The sequence below is a fragment of the Brachyistius frenatus genome, unplaced genomic scaffold (assembly GCF_029030835.1).
Source record: "Brachyistius frenatus isolate BFR_SWC_R1_liver_20210118 unplaced genomic scaffold, ASM2903083v1 Contig_64, whole genome shotgun sequence".
NCBI classification, from domain to species: Eukaryota; Metazoa; Chordata; class Actinopteri; family Embiotocidae; genus Brachyistius; species Brachyistius frenatus.
The window spans coordinates 1,481,840-1,489,382 of NW_027210663.1; the positions used below are offsets into that span (position 1 = coordinate 1,481,840).

General features: G+C 41.0%; 1 protein-coding gene across 10 annotated transcripts in view; it reads right to left on the reverse strand.

The window, feature by feature from the left end:
* The window catches only part of ncor2 (nuclear receptor corepressor 2), an 85,674-nt gene extending 80,281 nt beyond the window's left edge, over positions 1-5,393 (reverse strand). For 4 of the 10 annotated variants that reach the window (XM_069706717.1, XM_069706716.1, XM_069706720.1 and 1 more), the window contains exon 1: positions 5,064-5,391. The gene's annotated coding sequence lies outside the window, so the exon portion shown is untranslated. Of the gene's footprint in view, positions 1-5,063 lie in introns of all 10 variants that reach the window. The other 6 variants (XM_069706714.1, XM_069706713.1, XM_069706723.1 and 3 more) reach the window with 4 other exon arrangements.
* Between the last annotated feature and the right edge of the window lie 2,150 nt (positions 5,394-7,543).

Genomic DNA, 7,543 nt, shown 5'->3' on the forward strand with positions numbered 1-7,543 from the left:
GTAATTTGAGGCCCAGCAACAGAGCAGCTAAGCTTGATCATATTATTCTACCACGCATAACATTCTCCACACACAAAAACCTACCAGGTGCAGTCCACTGGTGAGCAAGAAATGCTCGACAGCTGCTGTTACTCATTCAGTGAGAGGGAAACTGGGTGGGAGGAGGGAATGCGCCTGGGAGGCAGTTTCACGGCGACTGCCTCATATTCCCCTCTTAGGTTTCTGCACGTTAACTTAAAGGTTCATAAAGTGCACCACCACATGCCAAAGCTGTGTCATCTCCCTATAATCATTGTTTCATGTGTGCTGCCAGTAATTACAGTCAACATAAATTTCCAATGCTGTGTGAATTGGAAATTGTTGGAATAGTTACATCTGATATGCCTATATTAAAGCTCACCTTTAAACCTTCAAATGCTGAATATTTCTCTCTGTGGACATTTTTATTTATTTATAAGGTCACGGAATATGTTGACCAGAGATTTAATTACACATCCAACCTATTTATTAGCATCTGAAATTCCAGTTGGGATTTTAACCAGGACTATATATGATACGAATCACGTCTTATGGCCTGGACAGACCAAGCAGACTGCTTGGATGTGGCCAAACGTTGCTTGCTCTAGTCATATGTTAACATCTGTTATTCAGCCAATTCAATATGTGGCATTAGAGTGTGTACACATGCGTGTTAGTGCCACGTTGGCCGTTGGTGTACCAAGTTCAGGTAAAAAAAACAAGCTTCAATCTACTAAAAAAGAAACACAATGAAATTGTAATTACAGTGAATTGGCCTTCTTTCTCTCGAACTTCTCTTCCCACAGAGCCCTCAACTCCAGGCTACGAATGGTTCCCAATAAGCTCGTCTGCTGCGCAGGTTTTAAAGCTACAAAACCAGAACCGCTTCCGAAACCAAAACATAAATGTTTAGGTTTATTGGGCTTGCTGTGAGCACAGTATGATATGGTATGGTAGTATACTTCATCAACTCGATAGAGGACGACACAAGAAATGTTACAGTTCCCTAGCACAGACTAAACATGAGGAAGGATCAGGTCACATTCACATAATAAAAAAATGACAGACAATGGTTGTGCACAACAATTCTCCACTGTTTCACATAAATGCACACAACAATTTCCTCATGTTTTACACCAGGAAGCTGGTATCTGTCTGTGGAAAACAGTGTCATGATATTTATTAGTGGCATAACAGTATGTTAACAGCACAATGGTTGAATATAGCAGCGTCTACCACTGTGCCGTATACCACTAATACAAATGTTGCAGCACTGCAGTTTTCATTACCTGCTCATAATTATTGATTAACAATAACAACATCTATCTTATGCTTGGTAAAATGAAAACTACTACATCTACTCTTGCTCTAAAATGATCAAGAGATCACTCTATAAATTACTGACACTTCCAGATTCAACTAGAAGTGACGACTTACAATATTTATGCTTTTGAAGGACATTTGTAATTTGAATGGAAACATTTAATTTATGATGACGCAACATGCTTTGTCTTCCCACAAGAATACAGTGGGAGGATTCATCTTTCACAGACAATAAAATGAGCGAGGACTTTCCCCTTTCCAGTTTCATAACTGTGTTGTGTTTCATAATACGAGTTGAAATTGAACGAGCAGTGAAACGGTCTCCCTGAGGCACCACGCAGAGCACGGGATTATCTCTGCCCCCGTTACCCTTTTGGATAAGGGGGAGATATCTCCTCAATCTCGTTTAACTCTTTACAATCCAAAGTGCTAAACTCACACTGTACTATGCTGACTTGAGCTCTGTGGATTTATGACAGCAATGTCATGCCTGTATGGATAATCGGGAGACTTTGTGCTCTTTAGGCTGCCTCTTCAGACAAACCGACTTTCTTCAGACACCATGAGTGCGTATAATGCCCGAATATTTCATGTTCACGTACCAAATAAGCCGTTTCCATACCACAAATGATTTAACCAGCAAGTAACCAAACTTGGCACAAACTGTGTGATCAGTCTTAGTCTATTCTTTGGACATATATTTCTATTTGTTTAGATGCAATGATGTGGAATAACGGGGCAGGCAATGATTACTGATAATCTCTTTGTTGTGTGTCTCTTATCAACACGATAACAGATATTGATCTTGCAAATGCAAAAAAATAAAGTTCATAAGTTTATTGTTTTAACAGTACCAACCCATAAAGAGTTTTCATCAACCCTAGATTTAAGATTAAGGTAAATCATTGTTATCACATTTGTAATAAGATGATATATAATATATAATGATGCACACATTATACAGACTTGAATTAGACCAAACCTTCCAGTTTTCACATCAAAAACCATTAAAGTTACTGTTGGACTGGTTTTCAGTTCATGTCAGGTATTAATATATCATCCACCGAAATATTGTATCTTCTTTTAATTTACGTGACGACAGCAGGAAAATCTGATGTTGGAGAAGTGTGGCTTTGTTCATCAAATCAACTTCAGTTTAAACATCACTGCGCACTTTACAAATTAAATAAAACCACGGTGTGTACTGAGATACATATAAGAAGCATCAGTATTAGTACACATAGAAGTAAATCAAGTAAATAAAAACTTTTGCAGAAAATGTCAAAACGCAGCAGAACAAGGTGCCAAATCAAATTATTAATGGTGTTTAGCCACAATGTAGTTGATGCTGTTTTTCCTACGTGCCATGCTAGACTAAATTTTTTTGTTAACAGCTTTTTGTGAACCTATGTTGTCTTTACCAGGCAAGCATCACCACAAAGTTATTAAACAAAGCAAATATTGACTGAGCTTGTTTTTGTTATACGAATGTCAATTATTAAAAGTGGTTCTATTTTTCCCATAAGGTGCACCCCCGCATATGTCCGTGTACAGTATGTGTTTAGAAGCTGGGATGCAGGCACAATACAGGTGCTTGTGGCTGAGGTCATTTCCTCTCCCAGTTCCTCCCTGCAATATTGAAAACATGGACGCTATGAACAACAAATACATATCCATATTTACTCTGAGGGAGTAGCACTCATTAACTTTACTGATCAAGCAATAAGGAACTCGTAGCTTGTTTCTCAATAAGAACCCTGACAGGGTTGACCGGTGTAAGTCTTAATCGTGAAGCAGCAACAACAGTATTACAGGTTTTCAAGCAAGGTTTTTCTTTTGTGGTGTGTTACAGCATAACCCAAAACAAAGACCGCCTCTACTGGCATCATAAAATGTGATACACCCATGAAATAAAACACTAAGCTAAAGAGAACATGCTCCATTTCAAACAGCAAACTCTATAGCTGATATTTAATGAGCGTGGCTTTAGGTTATAGGTCATCAACAACTAAGTGGATCACGAGATGAGGTGTTTCAAGATCATGGCTTACCGCCTCAGTCGAGCCATTTCCTGGGGAAACCCCTGTGTTACGTAATCAAAAAGGACAATTCACCAAAGTCCTTTACCACCACTAGACAGCCAAAGTTTCATGTTTACAAGTTTTGAGATAGGTTACACAAGTTCATTTCACTGGCATGGGGTGAAATTTCAAAGACAGACATCGTAAACCCTTGGCACGTAAAACTGAAACTGACTATATAGTTAGAGCCCACCAGAGGTAAGAGACAAAATAGTTGTTTTTTTTATGTTTTGTTTTGGGTGAACAAACACATCAACAACAAACAGGACAACAGTTTATAAAAAAAAAAAAAAAAAAACTGAGTTGTTTGATAGCTGACAAATGTCTTCAACCCAGTAGAAGTCACCAGACCACAAACCTCTTCCAATAATTGCTTTTACAAAATACAGCAGTTGCAACACCACAACAAAAAGTACACGGATCAAACTGAGCGTCGACCACAGCATTAAATACCACATATACAATCTTTTAAATCATATTTGTAACTCATTACTTGTGTATCCAACCAAATTGCTAAACATCAACGTTACAGAAATAACACCGAGCCGTCTCTCACTAGAAGATTCAATAAAAAAAATAAAGTGCTGTTTTAAGCATTTAGGGGACAATGTTATCATGAAACCAAGGCCACGTGTAGTTTAATGCAAAAATACAAACGTGTAGTAATTAAAAAAATTAACAAAAATGATGGGTCACAATCTAAATTCAGTGCTCAGGTCCAAAGGTGATTCGGAAAGTAATCTAGCAAAAATAATAAAGTTCAAAACTATGTTTTCAAAACACAACAACAACGCATCATCAATCGGAGACGACTAATCTTTGACGCCGACTCACTTAAATGTTCACATTTACTCGCGTCTTGTGCGATTTCATATCGAGATGATTGGACAGCTAACAGTCAGTAAATCGTAGCTGTTCAACCACTCCGACAACAAACCATTAGCTGCAGCAGATTTTGTCAACTTCATGTAAAAACAACAACAAAAAAAACAACAATGTTTACAAACCGGGCGCTTTTGTGCATATAGCCAAGTTAGCAGGCTAGATGACTTAGCCAGATATCGAGATATATTGACATTCATTATTAACGTGTGGGGAGGAGGGGGGGGAGGGATATTGGTAGTGTCGTGTGTTGGAGCAAGCGTCTTTAAAATAAAAAAAATAAAAATTTAAAAAAAAGACACAAAAACCAGTGTTGGATGAATTCAAATTTGTTGTTTTTTGTTCAATTAAACTGGCTTCTCGGCGAGTCTGACAGCTAGCCAGCTAGCCTAGCGTTGAGCTAGCCTAGCCTAGCCTAGCCATGTAGCACGTGTTCCGGATTTCTAAAATAACGAAGGAGCTCTCCGACAGACCGGCCGACGACGAGCACCGCACCGCGGCGAGGCGAGGCGATCAACCGGGCGGCCCGACCGACAGTCCGCCTTCCGCGTTTCATCTCCCGGAGGTTTGACGAACCGTGTTACGACCAGCTTAACGTGGGAGACTCTGGGGGGGGGGGGGGGGGGAAGGGTCAATACAGCTACGGCTGTTTCTCCTCCCAAAGAATAGCCGGACCCCGTCATCCAACAACAGAGCAGACACCACCTCCACCCTTCCTCCACCCCTCCAAACCAACCCAAGCAATGGAAGCTAACTAACCTTAGCGGCGGGAGCGAGGGGAAACCATTCGGCGGTTGGGGTTTTTTGTTGTTGTTGTTGTTGTTTTTGTTGTTGTTGTTGTTGTTGTTGTGTGTGTGTACAGTAAGCTGGTGTCCCAGTCCCCTCGTCAAGTCGGTCCCGGTTTCGCTTTAAAGATCTTCTCGCTTCGATTGAACGTCTCGAGCTTGATTTAATCCACATGAACGAGTAGTTTTCGTTTTCATCTGTTCCGCTGGCGGGTTTTCAGCGATGTCGTGCGTGTTCCTGCACAACACGGTGGTCTGGTACTATACTCCCTGATCCTCCTCCTGCTGCTGCTGCTGCTGCTGAGACCATAGCATGGGGCTGAACCGCCTCTCTCTCTCTCTCTCTCTCTCCATAGGTCCACAAGCTCTCTCGCCCCTCCTCTTTACTCAAAGCGCTGCACATTTCAGATATAACTCTCATCTTCTCATCTCACATGTTTGCAGACGACCTTGCACATATTACAGGGTTCACGTATCACGGTTCGTAGATTTCTGGAAGTGTCCTGTGTGCTTTACGTTTGATCAGAAAATGTTAAAACTGCACGAGAGATCGTCTGCATACATTATATGTCCATCACAATAGCAATGCCGGGCCATAACATATTCCACAAAACAGTTACATATAAGATAGATAGATGCACATTAAACTTTGATTTATTCTGTAAACTTATATTGTCCCTCTCACACATCAAGCACACCCCCTCCTCCTCCTCCTCCTCCTCCTCCTCCTCCCTCCCTGCTCCACTCTGAACTCAGAGTCCAACTCATCAACACACCAGGAAGTCTACATCTGTGCTGCTTGATTCCCATGGAGAAGGACAAGCTGTGAATACAGTGACTCAACATTGAAGGATAGTATTTGGGAGATCACAACATCCCATGCTGTGTACATGGTTGATGACTCAACTGAAGCCCGGTCCTTGTTAATGATCTGAAACCTCTCTCTCTGGTTCACACAGCTATACAAGCTTCCTAAATCACCACCCACACTATAGAAAAGCTTTTGTGTAATTTTTTTTTTTTTTTTTAAAGTCTTGACTACCTTCAAGTCAGTGGAGACTAAAGAAGGAAATCTGTTGCTTTTGTACGTAATCCTTTGACAGGGTTTGACAGGCTATGGCAACTAGTTTAAGATCGTTTTATACTGCATAATCTTGATTGTGTGTCATGGTATTTCACTTGGACGAGGCACTGGCAACTTGTGTTTGCCATTCGACTATCTGGCACACTTCAGGCAGGCTATATCTTGACCTAAATTTCAGCAGCAGCCTTTCCTATGATGTCAGATGGGATTGTTTTTCTTCCCTGTGTTTTTCTTTCTGCCCTGTGGTTTGGGAGACCCCCTCTAACCATCAGTATAACAACCATCTCTTCATCCTGCCATCACGGAGCAGGAAAGATAACTGTTTATTTCAGCTGGGCTTTCTGCACCCAGGCGTACGTCTGAATAATATCTACCCCCCTATCTCTGCAATGCCCAATTTGTCAGCCGGGTGATAAACACAACTGTTTCTCACTTGCTAGTTTTGATGTCAACAGCTGTGTTTCATCTGCAGCCAGCTTCCCCATGGAGATAAACAAAGCTTCAGGCAAAGGCCAAATGGACAGATGAACGATCTCCAGATCCTAAATTCTCACAACTAATAAATACTTTTCATGATTACGGAAATAAATTCGCAAACCCACTTCAGGGGCAACCACCTGAAGTATCTTTTCTACCAGTAATGCAAATTACTGGACAGGACTGTTTTAGTGTAGATCCAGGGGCTCTCATGAAAGACTCCACCGAGAGTGACGGCATCAACTGAGCAGACTTTGGAGATTTCAAAGGCGTCGGTTGATAGATGCACTGCAGACAGTCATAATGTTTCTGAAATAAAAGATGAACATGAAGGAGGCTGGAGGGAAAAATCCTCATCAAAACAGCGCTCTTAAAAAGGCGAGCTGCCACCCGGAGTCGACCAGATTAATGGCGCTCCTCTTTGTGAATGATCAGCTTTGGTTAGAAATTCAAATACTTGTGGGCTAGTGCCATCCTTCAAAACTGTGGCTGATTAGTAACACATGATTACACTCTAGCAGTCTTAGTTTTCTATTGTCCTCATGATTAGTATTTAAGGCTTGCTCAGTAAGAATTAAACTAATTGGATTCAAGCACAGTTAAACTAGAAACTAATCGTGCTCTAAAAACATGAAATATGTCATGGGGTTCATTAATAACCCGATTTTCAGATGGAGGAGATGGATAATATGTGGCACGTGTTGCTATTTATAACACCGGTATAATTACATGCCAGGTTCTTCCTTTTGCTATGATGTACATTTTTAGCCGAGACATAATTCATTCTGCCACCGGCTGGCATTTATTATTGTCACTGACTGGGCTCCAGTCAAACAGCCTGGGAAAATGATCCTTCTCTGTGGATGTCAGAGGCAGACGGAGGAGCCTGTTTT